Raw genomic sequence first — 17,690 nt, forward strand, 5'->3', positions numbered from 1 at the left:
CGCCCATTTTCCGTGATCAGTCGTGGGAGCAAGATTCTGGGAGGACGTCCATGGACACCCCCCCCCAGAATAAGCCGACCACGCTGTAGCTGTCTTTCAGCTATGACCCGGTCAGCATGTGGTTATATCACTTGCAGATATATGATTTCCACTGCATAGTAGCAATGGTTGTGCTACTCTGGAATTGATTATTGGTTGGTACACTAATATTAATGTCACAAAGTTTTTTAAATAGAACATTTAGATACATTTCAGTCCCTAATATATTTTTCAATGCAGTTTTAGGGGCCGTTCACACCAGAATGGGTTGTGGGAAACCCTCATTCTGTGCACATTTCCCATACCATGTTCAAAATGCACTGCAGATGTGATCTGTGAATAGTGAGTTAATGACACCCCAAACACAGGTTACAAATGCAGTGTGTTAGCCTGCTCCGGATCACATAGTACAAAAATACCATGCAATCTGGTTGCTGTGTGTTTAAAAAAGTAAGGCATGTACTACTTTTGTTGTAGTGCAGTGCAACGTTAGCCTATTCAAAATGAATGGGTTAATATTGCAACACACAGAACTGCATGTGAATTGCACAGGAATGCACAATTCCTGTGTGGGCATGGTATGAATCAGCTCTTAGTCTATTCAGATATCCGTCACTTCTTTTACTCTGTGCTTGAAAATATATTGTTACGGGGGCGTGGTCTGCGCATGGCCAGGTGAGGGAGTGAGAGACACGAGCTCCCAGCTCCAGCCTGCTCCGTATGAGGCTGATTAACTGACCAACATGCCAGCGGTGTATCAGGATTAGTTTGGTGGGACCTTAAGGCTATCTCTTAGTGAGACTACAGCGGTATGAACTCGGGGAGACAGAGGGAGATGAGAACTGCACGCAAAGCAACCCAGCTGGTCCGGCTTCCCAGAGAGCGGGAGTTGCAGCCAGAGATCCACCGTTACTTCCCCATGGTACAGGGCACGGGACTTGAACCTGGAAGTGAGAGAGGGAAGGTAGACATGCTGCTGCAGCCTAGGGAGAGCACACCTATGCAGCCAGCCCAAGGACAGATGGCAGTGAGAACCAGCGTGGAAGCGCTACAGACTATTCCACAGAGCCCCAGAATGTTGACCGCGGTGTCCGCACCGGTCCGGAGGCGCTGCGGGCATGAGTTTTTAGGCGAGGCCGCGGCTTCGGCCTAGTCCGCGCCGTCCGGCCGTAGCCGCGGACTAAGCCGAAGCCGTGGCCTCGCCTAAAATCTCATGCCCGCAGCGCCTCCGGACCGGAGCGGACACCGCGGTCAACATTCTGGGGCTCTGTGGAATAGTCTGTAGCGCGGTGAAAAAAAAAAAAAAAATCTAAAAAAATCGATTTGCTTAAATTTTGAATCGATTTGACCTCTCAACTCGATTCAAGATTTAAATCGATTTTTTTCCCAGCCCTACATATAAGCCTTTAAAATTAGCACTTTTGATTATTCACGTTCATGTCCCATAGACTTTTTTCCTGTTCGCATGTTCTGGTGCGAACCGAACAGGGGGGTGTTCAGCTCATCCCTACACCTAATAATGTAAATAATAATATGAAAAAGGAAGGCCATACAACACGGCCCTCCCTGTTCCTCTATCCATGCGGGTTTTAGCTGCACACATATACACGGAGTATTGCACCCTTTTTTTTTGCACTAGACCCCCTGTGGAGCCTTTTTCCCTTTTTTTTTCTTTTTTAGCACTAGACCCCCTGTGGGTTTTTTTTCCACTAGACCTCCTGTGGGGTTTTTTTTTTTGTTTTCTACTTGACAGCTGTGTTTTTTTTCTTTTTTTTTACACTAGACCCCCTGTGGGGTTGTTTTATTTTTCAGTTTTGGTGTTTGAAGTTTAGATCAAAGGGAATTAGTAACACAGACTCGGTAGAGCCGACACTGTTTAACACTAAGACACAAAGGAACACAACACATAAGTACAAGAGTACAATAATCAATCACTAAAGGAGATGTTTTTATTTCATAGTCACCTACTTAATTTATAGATTTATAAATAGACACAAAGGTTGCAAGGGATTGGCGGGGGGAAGGCTAAAAGAGCAGAAGCTAGCAAACAATGGAGTAGGATAATAGAAGAAGGAGCCGAGAAGTGACATTAGAGAGTAGCAGGAATGTGTTAGGGAGAGGGATGGGCTGAAGGGATATAGGATAGGGGAAGGTGAGAGTGGGGGGGGGGGGGGTTGGTGGGCCTTTTTTTTTTTTTTTTTTTTTTTTTTTAGGGGGAGGGTTATTATGTAGTTGACATATTTCGCTGCGGAAGTAGACAGGGAGGGGTAGGGAGATAGGGAAAGGGGAGACGAGGGTGGGGGACACTATGGGGCACTATACCTCATGACATATTGCAGTGATGGAGGGGAAAGTTTCTCCCCCGACCCTCTTCCTTTGAGGGTGGTATGTTGATATAAGTTTTACTTTCATGATGATCATATTTGATTTGATTGTAGCCGTATTCGAAAGCTGCAGAACACCCTTTAAAAGTCTATGGGAGAAATCAAAAGTGCTAATTTTAAAGGCTTATATTCATATAAGCATGTATTGTCATAAAAGTGTTTGGGGACCCGGGTCCTGCCCCAGGGGACATGGATAAATGCAAAAAAAAGTTTTAAAAATGGCCGTTTTTTCGAGGGGGAAAGTGATTTTAATAATGCTTAAAGTGAAACAATAAAAGTATATTATTCCTTTAAATTTCGTACCTGGGAGGTGTCTATAGTATGCCTGTAAAGGGGCGCATGTTTCCTGTGTTTAGAACAGTCTGACAGCAAAATGACATTTCAAAGGAAAAAAGTCATTTAAAACTACTTGCGACTGTTAATGAATTGTTGGTCCGACAATACACATAAAAGTGAATTGATAAAAACGGCATGGGAACCCCGAACCAAAATTAAAAAAAAAAAATGCGGTAGGGGTCCCCCTAAATTCCATACCAGGCCCTTCTGGTCTGGTATGGATATTAAGGGGAACCCCGGCACAATTTTTTTTTTTTAAATGGCGGGGGGGTCCCCCTCAAAATCTATACCAGACCCTTATCCGAGCATACAACCTGGCAGGCCGCAGGAAAACTTTAACTTTTAAACCACATTCAAATGTACTGTACTGGACTCATAATTTTCAAATCTGACCCTATAAAAAATATGATATCATAAAAGCTAGTACACGTTGCTTTCTAATCAAACTGATGCTGTTGACCAGAATATAATCTTTGGAGTGTTATTTGTCTAATGTACTCTATAGAATTCAGTGGTTTAAATGAATGAAATGATCTGACATGGAAAGGAAACAGTGCAATTAAATCAGCTATTTTCTCTATTTTGAAAACTGGAACTCTTCATCATCATAAAACAACAACGCTGATTTCCTCAAATTCTTAACCACTTTGTTTTTGCATACTAGACAATTTTAACTTGATTCAGTAAATTTAACAACTTTCACCCTGAGGATAAATTGTAGTTATATGGCCTGTGAAAAACACAAAAATACATACTACTATAGTAAAAACTGCTAGTGCATGCCTTATCTGCTCATTCTCTTCATGCTTTAATTGATAAATGTGATGTTTAGCTAATAAATGGCATGCACAATTTAATAAAAACAAGTTAAGTATCATAATCCAGTCAGCAACTTGCTATGATCATCACATTTCTTCACTTCTTGTTTGTATACTACTCAGTTTGTGTTTTCATTGACATTGAATGGCTATTTTAAATATGCTATATGGTGAAAGATAATTTCTTACGTTGAGATGTTTTGAAAAAGTGAAAAATGCTAATCTTAAATCAACAACTAAGTTGAATGTGGGCCCTGTGACTCCCTTCCTTGGCTACCCTGAGCTCCCTCCAGGTATTAGGGATGAGCTGAGAGTTCTGTCTAAACCTAAGTATGGATCAAACTTCAGCTGTTTAGCCATTTGGTGCAGCAGCCCTATGTCAGTGTGTGGGAGTTTAGTATGTGAGACAGCTGAAAGTGTTGCAGAGAAAAAAACGTTTGCAGTGTAGTGTGTTACTACAGCTATACAATGCTAAACCACTATATTGAGTGCTATATACAGTATTGGCAGTGTTATTTTTTGTGCGAATTGCAGTTTCTGTGGCTAGGAAGAGTGGAAAATTTATTTTGATTTTAATGTTTTAGGATTGCTGTTTGGGTGTTTTTTAGTCATTTTACATTTTTTGTCCTTCAGCTCTATTTTATTTGTGTTTTTTTTATTACAGCAGCAGTAATAGCAGTGTGAAGTTGTTGGTGACACCATAAAAAATGTATCTTTGTTTGAATCAGAGCACCACATCTTTTTGTTGTTCAGTTTCTCCCACAAAAGCATCATAGGTTACAGTGCAATCAAACACTACTTCCCCCACGTACAGCACTTGCCAGCTGCTAATAAAAGTATGGAATACCCCTCACATTAACAGCATCATGTCTGGAAGGCTGAAGGGTGGGACAGATAGAGGTGAGATGGTGAAATGGCTAACCAAGTAGCTTGAAGTCATCGGCAGCTGCTAAAGCACCATGTTCTGCTTCCAAATCCACAACCTCTCCTGCATTTTGCTCTGCCAACATGGTATGGATGAGTCAGCAGTAGGGATGAGCCGAACACCCCCCGGTTCGGTTCGCACCAGAACCTGCGAACGGACTGAAAATTTGCACGAACGTTAGAACCCCATTGACGTCTATGGGACTCGAACGTTCGAAATCAAAAGTGCTCATTTTAAAGGCTAATTTTCATGGTATTGTCTTAAAAAGGGTTTGGGGACCCGGGTCCTGCCCCAGGGGACATGTATCAATGCAAAAAAAACTTTAAAAACTGCCGTTTTTTCGGGAGCAGTGATTTTAATGATGCTTAAAGTAAAAAAAAAGTGAAATATTCCTTTAAATATCGTACCTGGGGGGGTGTCTATAGTATGCCTGTAAAGTGGTGCTTGTTTCCCGTGCTTAGAACAGTCCCTGCACAAAATGACATTTTTAAAGGAAAAAAGTCATTTAAAACTGCTTGCGACTTTAATGTAATGTCGGGTCCTGGCAATATGGATGAAAATCAGTGAGACAAATGGCATGGGTACCCTCCAGTCCATTACCAGGCCCTTTGGGTCCTGTATGGATATTAAGGGGATCCCCGCACCCAAATTAAAAAAAGGAAAGGCGTGGGGCCCCCAGGCCCTATATACTCTGAAAAGCAGTATACAGGTGGTACAAACAAGTTAGGGACTGTAGGTTTGTTGTTAAGTAGAATCTGTTTGTAATTTTGAACTGGTACATTTTAAAGTGTAGCTCCAGCCAAAAAATCTGTTTTTAAGCTTTTTGGAAAACATAGGAAAGGGTTATCACCCCTGTGACATTTGTTTTGCTGTCTGTGCTCCTCTTCAGAAGATTTCACCTCACTTTTTGTCCCAATGACAAATGTTTTTTGAAAATTTGGGGTTTTTAGTGAAACAAGGATTGGTGATAAAGCATCAGTGGAAAGGAGAAAAGTTTTTCCAATATTAACTCTTACAGGAGAGAATTTCCCTTCCTATGGGATAGATTTCATCTCACTTCCTGTTGTCTCCTACCATTTGCAAGTAGGAGTCGTTTGTAAGTTGGATGTTTGAAAGTAGGGGCCTGCCCTATATACTCAGCAGAAATTTGGGCCTTAGGTATTGTTGTGGCCTCAACACTGTAAGCCCTCACAGGGCCCTGCTGTGAAATATTGGATCAAGAATTGTAATTACATGCCCCTGTTGAACAGGGCCAGAAAAATTGGGCCTTAGTCACTGGTGCTGGTGCCACAACACTGCAACCCCTCACAGCTACTCTAGTTGAAGCACAGGAACTAGCCCTGCTGCAAAGAATTGCATCAAAAATTGTAATTATATGCCCCTGTTAAACAGGGGCTTAAAAATTGGGCCTTAGGCACTGGTGGCGGCGCCCAGATCCAAAAATGTTCTTACAAGCTATCAGCATGATCATTGAGGAGGAAGAGGATAATTACTCAGCATAACAGGATATTCACTCAGCATCAGCATAGGCAGTCTTTGAAGGGATCTGACATTTCAAAAAAAATTATTTGGTTACATCAGCATCAGGTGCTTGGTAGCTGGTGGTGATCCAAGACTGATTCATTTTTATGAAGGTCAGTCGATTGACGGAGTCAGTGGACAGACGCACCCTCTGATCGGTTACAAAGCCTCCAGCAACACTGAATGTGTGTTCTGAAAGAACGTTGGATGCAGAACAGGCCAGTAGCTCAATTGCATACTGTGCAAGCTCTGGCCAGTGATCCATCCTCAAGACCCAGTAACCCAGAGGATTTGCGGTGGGAAAGGTGTCCAAGTCAGATCTTGCCCCTATGTATTCCTGCACCATGTAAAACAGACACTGGCGATGGTTGCTGGAACCGATCATACCTTGGGGCTGCGGAGTAAAAAATTGTCTGAACACATTGGTCAGATGGCCACCTTCTCCACCGCTCCTTCTTTGACTGACTGAAGCCTCAGCAACACAATGTCCAGAAACAGGAGTTTGTAACCTCCCAGTCTCTGGGAGCGCGCTGCACAGACCTTTCTGCAAGGCCTCCCGAAGATGTTTCATCCTCTGCTCCCTCTGCGACGGCAAGATAAGGTCCGCAACCTTATCCTTGTAACGTGGATCAAGGAGGGTTGCCAGCCAGTACTGGTCCTTCTCCTTGATACCACGAATACGAGGATCCTTCCGCAGGCTTTGCAGGATCAGGGAGGCCATGCAGCGTAGGTTTGCTGAGGCATTCGGTCCAGAATCCTCTGGGTCACTAAGGACGACATGGTCCGCAGCCACCTCCTCCCAGCCACGTACAAGTCCATGTGTTTCTTGGGACTGATCCCTTAAAGACTGCTGCTGATGCTGAGTGCCAGGCTCCACCTCCATACTGACACAATCCTCCTCCTCCTCCTCTTCCTGTGTGATCGGCGGGCACGCAGGAACACTATCTAGATAAAGGGGGCCTTGAGAATCCTCTTCCTGCCTCTGTTCTGCCTCAAGTGCCCTGTCCATTATTCCATGCAGCGTGTGCTCCAACAGGTGGACAAGGGGGACAGTGTCACTGATGCATGCACTGTCACTGCTCACCATCCTCGTGGCCTCCTCGAATGGTGACAGGACAGTGCATGCATCCCTGATCATGGCCTTCTGGCGTGGGGAAATAAAAACAAGCTCCCCTGACCCTGTCCTGGTGCCATAGTCGCACAGGTACTCATTGATGGCCCTCTGCTGCGTGTGCAGCCACTGCAGCATGGCAAACGTTGAGTTCCACCTGGTGGACATGTCACAGATTAGGCGCTTCTTGGGCAGGTTAAACTCCTTTTGAAGGTCTGCCAGCCGAGCACTGGCATTATATGACCTGTGGAAATGCACACAGACTTTCCTGGCCTGCCACAGGACATCCTGTAAGCCCGGGTACCTGCCCAAGAACCGCTGCACCACCAAGTTAAGGACATGAGCCAAACAGGGCACATGGGTCAGTTGTCCCTGTCGGAGGGCAGAGAGGAGGTTGGTGCCATTGTCGTAAACCACCATTCCTGCCTTAAGTTGGCGTGGCGTCAACCACCTCTGAACCTGCCCCTGCAGAGCTGACAGAACCTTTGCCCCAGTGTGGCTCTTGTCCCCCAAGCACACCAGCTCAAGCACCACATGGCATCTTTTGGCCTGCGTACATGCGTAGCCCCTTGAATGCCTACGGAGCACCACTGGTTCCATGGACAAAGCACAGGAAGAGGCCATGGAGGAAGAAGAAGAGGGGGAGTGGAGCAGAGAGGTGTGTCACAATCATTAGTAGAGGCATTTTGGAGGCGTGGTGGTGGAACAACCTCCAACACTACTGCACCTTGTCTTGCATCCTTCCCAGCTGCCAGCAGAGTGACCCAATGCGCCGTGAAACTTAGGTAACGTCCCTGTCCATGCCTGCTGGACCATGAGTCAGCGGTAATATGCACCTTACCGCTGACTGCCCTGTCCAGCGAGGCCAAGATATTGCCTTCCACATGCCGGGAGAGAGCCGGAATCACCTTCCGTGAGAAAAAGAGGCGTTTGTGTACCTGCCACTGAGGATCCGCACATTCCACAAACACACGGAAGGAGGCAGAGTCTACCAACTGAAAAGGTAGCAGTTGAAGTGCTAGCAATTTTTCCAAGCCAGCATTCAACCGCTGGGCATGTGGATGGCTGGGAGCGAACTTCTTTCAGTGGTGCAGCAGCTGGGGCAGGGAAATTTGCCTGGTACAATCTGACGTCGGTGTACCGAAAGCAGATTGCCCACAAGTACTTGTCTGTGACACACCTAATTTTACACCTTCATTCTTCTCAGTGCAGGTCTCAGAGAGGACTGAAGGTATAAAGGGGTTGGAGATCTCAGCTGATGAGGAGCAAGGAGAGGTCCTCTTTGTTCTTTGGTGTGGGTCTTTTAGATACGCTTGCCAACGAACTGCATGGCAGGTCAACATATGTCTGGTCAAGCATGTGGTGTCCAAGCGGGAGATGTTTTGGCCACGCGAGATACGCTTGAGACATATGTTGCAAATAGCAGTGGTGCGATCTGATGCACTTGTCTCAAAGAAGGCCCACACCAAAGAACTTTTAGAATAACGCGCAGAGACAGCAGCGCCCTGCACATGCGGAGCTTTGTGGTGTGATGCAGTCAGTGTGCTGCCCTTAGGCTGGCCCCTCGAGGGCATCCTGCCTCATTGGTGATGTAACTCCTCCTCCTCTCTCCTATCAGGCACCCACGTTGAGTCAGTGACCTCATCATCCCCGCCCTCCTCATCACTGGAGCAAACCTGGCAGTATGCTCCAGCAGGGGGAGCATGACTGCCAGATTGCTGTCCTTCTTGGGAACCCCCTCTGTCCGTGCTCATGTTACTGCCTTCATCTAGGTATCATCATCAGAGCCTTCTAAACGCTAGGCATCCTCCTGGAGAATGTACCCAACACTGTGGTCAAACAGTTTGAGGGACTCCTCAGGAGGACATGGTGGGGCTAGGGAAGGAGTCACTGAAGTCATTGAGCCGAGGGAAGAGGCCGCGTTGGCAGCTGCTTTGCCAGACAAAGTACCCTGAGCATTAGTGAGAGAGGATGAGGATGGCTTGGTCATCCACTCGACCAAGTCTTCCACATGTTGCGGCTCAACACGGCCAGCTGCCGAAAAAGAGGCCAAGCGTGTCCCACGGCCACGTTCTGATGAGGATGCACCATCTCCACGACCAGCACTGTTGCCTCTAGACACAGAGCCTGCTTGCCCTTTTTTATTGGCTTGTGACTGTCTGCCTCTCCTTGTTGGCCTTCCAGACATACTAATGGCCTGTAGCTGCACTAAGCTGGGATATATAGATGTATATATATATATATATATATATATATATATATATATATATATACTGATACGGCAGCAAGCAAAATCAACTGCTTGCCTGTTATATGAGAACACCACCAACCTTCTACAGGTAGCTTTAGCTGAACACTGTGCAGAGGTCGCACAACACTAACGTGTAAATAATTTAGCTTCCTGCAGTAGTAATAGGATCAGGAAAACACCACCAACCTTCTACAGGTAGCTTTAGCTGAACACTATGCAGAGGTCGCAAAAAACTAACTTGTAGCTTATTTAGCTGCCTGCGGTAGTAATAGGATCAGGAAAACACCACCAACCTTCTACAGGTAGCTTTAGCTGAACACTGTGCAGAGCTCACAAAAAACTAACTTGTAGCTTATTTAGCTGCCTGCGGTAGTGATAGAATCAGGAAAACACCACCAACCTTCTACAGGTAGCTTTAGCTGAACACTGTGCAGAGCTCGCAAAAAAATAACTTGTAGCTTATTTAGCTGCCTGCGGTAGTGATAGGATCAGGAAAACACCACCAACCCTCTACAGGTAGCTTTAGCTGAACACTGTGCAGAGCTTGTAAAAAACTAACTTGAAGCTTATTTAGCTGCCTGTGGTAGTGATAGGATCAGGAAAACACCACCAACCTTCTACAGGTAGCTTTAGCTGAACACTGTGCAGAGCTCGCAATAAACTAACTTGTAGCTTATTTCACTGCCTGCGGTAGTGATAGGATCAGGAAAACACCACCAACCTTCTACAGGTAGCTTTAGCTGAACATTGTGCAGAGCTCGCAAAAAACTAACTTGTAGCTTATTTCGCTGCCTGCGGTAGTGATAGGATCAGGAAAAAACCACCAACCTTCTACAGGTAGCTTTAGCTGAACATTGTGCAGAGGTCGCACTACACTAACTTGTAGTTTTAGCTGAACACTGTGAGGAGGACACACTACACTGACTTGTAGCTTATTTAGCTGTCTGCGGTAGTAATAGGATCAGGAAAACACCACCAACCTTCTACAGGTAGCTTTAGCTGAACACTGTGCAGAAGTCGCACTAAACTAACTGGTAGTTTTAGCTGAACACTGTGAGAAGGACGCACTACACTAACTTGTAGCTAATTTAGCTGCCTGCGGTAGTGATAGGATCAGGAAAACACCACCAACCTTCTACAGGTAGCTTTAGCTGAACACTGTACAGAGCTCGCAAAAAACGAACTTGTAGCTTATTTAACTGCCTGCGGTAGTGATAGGATCAGGAAAACACCACCAAACTTCTACAGGTAGCTTTAGCTGAACACTGTGCAGAGGTCGCACTACACTAACTTTTAGCTGCCTGCAGTAGTGATAGGATCAGGAAAATACCACCAACCCTCTACAGGTAGCTTTAGCTGAACACTGTGTAGAGCTTGCAAAAAACTAACTTGAAGCTTATTTAGCTGCCTGTGGTAGTGATAGGATCAGGAAAACACCACCAACCATCTACAGGTAGCTTTAGCTGAACACTGTGCAGAGCTCGCAAAAAAACTAACTTGTAGCTTATTTAGCTGCCTGCGGTAGTGATAGGATCAGGAAAACACCACCAACCTTCTACAGGTAGCTTTAGCTGAACACTGTGCAGAGCTCGCAAAAAACTAACTTGTAGCTTATTTAACTGCCTGCGGTAGTGATAGGATCAGGAAAACACCACCAACCTTCTACAGGTAGCTTTAGCTGAACACTGTGCAGAGCTCACAAAAACTAACTTGTAGCTTATTTAGCTGCCTGCGGTTGTGATAGGATCAGGAAAACACCACCAAACTTCTACAGGTAGCTTCAGCTGAACACTGTGCAGAGGTCGCACTACACTAACTTGTAGATTTAGCTGCCTGTGGTAGTGATAGGATCAGGAAAACACCACCAACCTTCTACAGGTAGCTTTAGCTGAACACTGTGCAGAGCTCGCAAAAAACTAACTTATTGCTTATTTAGCTGCCTGCGGTAGTGATAGGATCAGGAAAACACCACCAACCTTTTACAGGAAGCTTTAGATGAACACTGTGCAGAGGTCGCAAAAAACGAACTTGTAGCTTATTTAACTGCCTGCAGTAGTGATAGGATCAGGAAATCACCACCAACCCTCTACAGGTAGCTTTAGCTGAACACTGTGTAGAGCTTGCAAAAAACTAACTTGAAGCTTATTTAGCTGCCTGTGGTAGTGATAGGATCAGGAAAACACCACCAACCTTCTACAGGTAGCTTTAGCTGAACACTGTGCAGAGCTCGCAAAAAACTAACTTGTTGCTTATTTAGCTGCCTGCGGTAGTGATAGGATCAGGAAAACACCACCAACCTTTTACAGGAAGCTTTAGATAAACACTGTGCAGAGGTCGCAAAAAACGAACTTGTAGCTTATTTAACTGCCTGCAGTAGTGATAGGATCAGGAAATCACCACCAACCCTCTACAGGTAGCTTTAGCTGAACACTGTGTAGAGCTTGCAAAAAACTAACTTGAAGCTTATTTAGCTGCCTGTGGTAGTGATAGGATCAGGAAAACACCAACAACCTTCTACAGATAGCTTTAGCTGAACACTGTGCAGAGCTCGCAAAAAACTAACTTGTAGCTTATTTCGCTGCCTGCGGTAGTGATAGGATCAGGAAAACACCACCAACCTTCTACAGGTAGCTTTAGCTGAACATTGTGCAGAGGTCGCACTACACTAACTTGTAGTTTTAGCTGAACACTGTGAGGAGGACACACTACACTGACTTGTAGCTTACTTAGCTGCCTGCGGTAGTGATAGGATCAGGAAAACCACCACCAACCTTCTACAGGTAGCTTTAGCTGAACACTGTGCAGAGGTCGCACTACACTAACTTGTAGTTTTAGCTGAACACTGTGAGAAGGACGCACTACACTAACTTGTAGCTTATTTAGCTGCCTGCGGTAGTGATAGGATCAGGAAAACACCACCAACCTTCTACAGGTAGCTTTAGCTGAACACTGTTCAGAGCTTGCAAAAAACTAACTTGTAGCTTATTTAACTGCCTGCGGTAGTGATAGAATCAGGAAAACACCACCAACCTTCTAGAGGTAGCTTTAGCTGAACACTGTGCAGAGCTCACAAAAACTAACTTGTAGCTTATTTAGCTGCCTATGGTAGTGATAGGATCAGGAAAACACCACCAACCTTCTACAGGTAGCTTTAGCTGAACACTGTGCAGAGGTCGCACTACACTAACTTGTAGTTTTAGCTGAACACTGTGAGGAGGACACACTACACTAACTTGTAGCTTACTTAGCTGCCTGAGGTAGTGATAGGATCAGGAAAACACCACCAACCTTCTAGAGGTAGCTTTAGCTGAACACTGTGCAGAGCTCACAAAAACTAACTTGTAGCTTATTTAGCTGCCTCTGGTAGTGATAGGATCAGGAAAACACCACCAACCTTCTACAGGTAGCTTTAGCTGAACACTGTGCAGAGGTCGCACTACACTAACTTGTAGTTTTAGCTGAGCACTGTGAGGAGGACACACTACACTAACTTGTAGCTTACTTAGCTGCCTGCGGTAGTGATAGGATCAGGAAAACACCACCAACCTTCTAGAGGTAGCTTTAGCTGAACACTGTGCAGAGCTCGCAAAAAACTAACTTGTAGCTTATTTAGCTGCCTGCGATAGTGATAGGATCAGGAAAACACCACCAAACTTCTACAGGTAGCTTTAGTTGAACACTGTGCAGAGGTCGCACTACACTAACTTTTAGCTGCCTGTGGTAGTGATAGGATCAGGAAAACACCACCAACCTTCTACAGGTAGCTTTAGCTGAACACTGTGCAGAGCTTGCAAAAAACTAACTTGTAGCTTATTTAGCTGCCTGCGGTAGTGATAGGATCAGGAAAACACCACCAAACTTCTACAGGTAGCTTTAGCTGAACACTGTGCAGAGGTCGCACTACACTAACTTTTAGCTGCCTGTGGTAGTGATAGGATCAGGAAAACACCACCAACCTTCTACAGGTAGCTTTAGCTGAACACAGTGCAGAGCTCACAAAAACTAACTTGTAGCTTATTTAGCTGACTGTGGTAGTGATAGGATCAGGAAAACACCACCAACCTTCTACAGGTAGCTTTAGCTGAACACTGTGCAGAGTTCGCACTACACTAACTTGTAGTTTTACCTGAACAGTGTGAGGAGGACACACTACACTGACTTGTAGCTTATTTAGCTGCCTGCGGTAGTGATAGGATCAGGAAAAACACCACCAACCTTCTACAGGTAGCTTTAGCTGAACACTGTCCAGAGGTCGCACTACACTAACTTGTAGTTTTAGCTGAACACTGTGAGAAGGACGCACTACACTAACTTGTAGCTTATTTAGCTGCCTGCGGTAGTGATAGGATCAGGAAAACACCACCAACCTTCTACAGGTAGCTTTAGCTGAACACTGTACAGAACTCGCAAAAAAGTAACTTGTAGCTTATTTAACTGCCTGCGGTAGTGATAGGATCAGGAAAACACCACCAACCTTCTAGAGGTAGCTTTAGCTGAACACTGTGCAGAGCTCACAAAAACTAACTTGTAGCTTATTTAGCTGCCTGCGGTTGTGATAGGATCAGGAAAACACCACCAAACTTCTACAGGTAGCTTCAGCTGAACACTGTGCAGAGGTCGCACTACACTAACTTGTAGATTTAGCTGCCTGTGGTAGTGATAGGATCAGGAAAACACCACCAACCTTCTACAGGTAGCTTTAGCTGAACACTGTGCAGAGCTCGCAAAAAACTAACTTGTTGCTTATTTAGCTGCCTGCGGTAGTGATAGGATCAGGAAAACACCACCAACCTTTTACAGGAAGCTTTAGATGAACACTGTGCAGAGGTCGCAAAAAACGAACTTGTAGCTTATTTAACTGCCTGCTGTACTGATAGGATCAGGAAATCACCACCAACCCTCTACAGGTAGCTTTAGCTGAACACTGTGTAGAGCTTGCAAAAAACTAACTTGAAGCTTATTTAGCTGCCTGTGGTAGTGATAGGATCAGGAAAACACCACCAACCTTCTACAGATAGCTTTAGCTGAACACTGTGCAGAGCTCGCAAAAAACTAACTTGTAGCTTATTTCGCTGCCTGCGGTAGTGATAGGATCAGAAAAACACCACCAACCTTCTACAGGTAGCTTTAGCTGAACATTGTGCAGAGGTCGCACTACACTAACTTGTAGTTTTAGCTGAACACTGTGAGGAGGACACACTACACTGACTTGTAGCTTATTTAGCTGCCTGCGGTAGTGATAGGATCAGGAAAAACACCACCAACCTTCTACAGGTAGCTTTAGCTGAACACTGTGCAGAGGTCGCACTACACTAACTTGTAGTTTTAGCTGAACACTGTGAGAAGGACGCACTACACTAACTTGTAGCTTATTTAGCTGCCTGCGGTAGTGATAGGATCAGGAAAACACCACCAACCTTCTACAGGTAGCTTTAGCTGAACACTGTTCAGAGCTTGCAAAAAACTAACTTGTAGCTTATTTAACTGCCTGCGGTAGTGATAGAATCAGGAAAACACCACCAACCTTCTAGAGGTAGCTTTAGCTGAACACTGTGCAGAGCTCACAAAAACTAACTTGTAGCTTATTTAGCTGCCTATGGTAGTGATAGGATCAGGAAAACACCACCAACCTTCTACAGGTAGCTTTAGCTGAACACTGTGCAGAGGTCGCACTACACTAACTTGTAGTTTTAGCTGAACACTGTGAGGAGGACACACTACACTAACTTGTAGCTTACTTAGCTGCCTGCGGTAGTGATAGGATCAGGAAAACACCACCAACCTTCTAGAGGTAGCTTTAGCTGAACACTGTGCAGAGCTCACAAAAACTAACTTGTAGCTTATTTAGCTGCCTGTGGTAGTGATAGGATCAGGAAAACACCACCAACCTTCTACAGGTAGCTTTAGCTGAACACTGTGCAGAGGTCGCACTACACTAACTTGTAGTTTTAGCTGAGCACTGTGAGGAGGACACACTACACTAACTTGTAGCTTACTTAGCTGCCTGCGGTAGTGATAGGATCAGGAAAACACCACCAACCTTCTAGAGGTAGCTTTAGCTGAACACTGTGCAGAGCTCGCAAAAAACTAACTTGTAGCTTATTTAGCTGCCTGCGGTAGTGATAGGATCAGGAAAACACCACCAAACTTCTACAGGTAGCTTTAGTTGAACACTGTGCAGAGGTCGCACTACACTAACTTTTAGCTGCCTGTGGTAGTGATAGGATCAGGAAAACACCACCAACCTTCTACAGGTAGCTTTAGCTGAACACTGTGCAGAGCTTGCAAAAAACTAACTTGTAGCTTATTTAGCTGCCTGCGGTAGTGATAGGATCTGGAAAACACCACCAAACTTCTACAGGTAGCTTTAGCTGAACACTGTGCAGAGGTCGCACTACACTAACTTTTAGCTGCCTGTGGTAGTGATAGGATCAGGAAAACACCACCAACCTTCTACAGGTAGCTTTAGCTGAACACTGTGCAGAGCTCACAAAAACGAACTTGTAGCTTATTTAGCTGCCTGTGGTAGTGATAGGATCAGGAAAACACCACCAACCTTCTACAGGTAGCTTTAGCTGAACACTGTGCAGAGTTCGCACTACACTAACTTGTAGTTTTACCTGAACAGTGTGAGGAGGACACACTACACTGACTTGTAGCTTATTTAGCTGCCTGCGGTAGTGATAGGATCAGGAAAAACACCACCAACCTTCTACAGGTAGCTTTAGCTGAACACTGTCCAGAGGTCGCACTACACTAACTTGTAGTTTTAGCTGAACACTGTGAGAAGGACGCACTACACTAACTTGTAGCTTATTTAGCTGCCTGCGGTAGTGATATGATCAGGAAAACACCACCAACCTTCTACAGGTAGCTTTAGCTGAACACTGTACAGAGCTCGCAAAAAAGTAACTTGTAGCTTATTTAACTGCCTGCGGTAGTGATAGGATCAGGAAAACACCACCAACCTTCTAGAGGTAGCTTTAGCTGAACACTGTGCAGAGCTCACAAAAACTAACTTGTAGCTTATTTAGCTGCCTGCGGTTGTGATAGGATCAGGAAAACACCACCAAACTTCTACAGGTAGCTTCAGCTGAACACTGTGCAGACGTCGCACTACACTAACTTGTAGATTTAGCTGCCTGTGGTAGTGATAGGATCAGGAAAACACCACCAACCTTCTACAGGTAGCTTTAGCTGAACACTGTGCAGAGCTCGCAAAAAACTAACTTGTAGCTTATTTAGCTGCCTGAGGTAGTGATAGGATCAGGAAAACAACACCAACCTTTTACAGGAAGCTTTAGATGAACACTGTGCAGAGGTCACAAAAAACGAACTTATAGCTTATTTAACTGCCTGCAGTAGTGATAGGATCAGGAAATCACCACCAACCCTCTACAGGTAGCTTTAGCTGAACACTGTGTAGAGCTTGCAAAAAACTAACTTGAAGCTTATTTAGCTGCCTGTGGTAGTGATAGGATCAGGAAAACACCACCAACCTTCTACAGGTAGCTTTAGCTGAACACTGTGCAGAGCTCGCAAAAAACTAACTTGTAGCTTATTTCGCTGCCTGCGGTAGTGATAGGATCAGGAAAACACCACCAACCTTCTACAGGTAGCTTTAGCTGAACATTGTGCAGAGGTCGCACTACACTAACTTGTAGTTTTAGCTGAACACTGTGAGGAGGACACACTACACTGACTTATAGCTTATTTAGCTTCCTGCGGTAGTGATAGGATCAGGAAAAACACCACCAACCTTCTACAGGTAGCTTTAGCTGAACACTGTGCAGAGTTCGCACTACACTAACTTGTAGTTTTAGCTGAACACTGTGAGAAGGACGCACTACACTAACTTGTAGCTTATTTAGCTGCCTGCGGTAGTTATAGGATCAGGAAAACACCACCAACCTTCTACAGGTAGCTTTAGCTGAACACTGTACAGAGCTCGCAAAAAACTAACTTGTAGCTTATTTAACTGCCTGCGGTAATGATAGGATCAGGAAAACACCACCAACCTTCTAGAGGTAGCTTTAGCTGAACACTGTGCAGAGCTCACAAAAACTAACTTGTAGCTTATTTAGCTGCCTGTGGTAGTGATAGGATCAGGAAAACACCACCAACCTTCTACAGGTAGCTTTAGCTGAACACTGTGCAGAGGTCGCACTACACTAACTTGTAGTTTTAGCTGAACACTGTGAGGAGGACACACTACACTAACTTGTAGCTTACTTAGCTGCCTGCAGTAGTGATAGGATCAGGAAAACACCACCAACCTTCTACAGGTAGCTTTAGCTGAACACTG

This window comes from Aquarana catesbeiana, linkage group LG03, assembly GCF_042186555.1.
Source record: "Aquarana catesbeiana isolate 2022-GZ linkage group LG03, ASM4218655v1, whole genome shotgun sequence".
In the NCBI taxonomy this organism is placed as follows: Eukaryota; Metazoa; Chordata; class Amphibia; order Anura; family Ranidae; genus Aquarana; species Aquarana catesbeiana.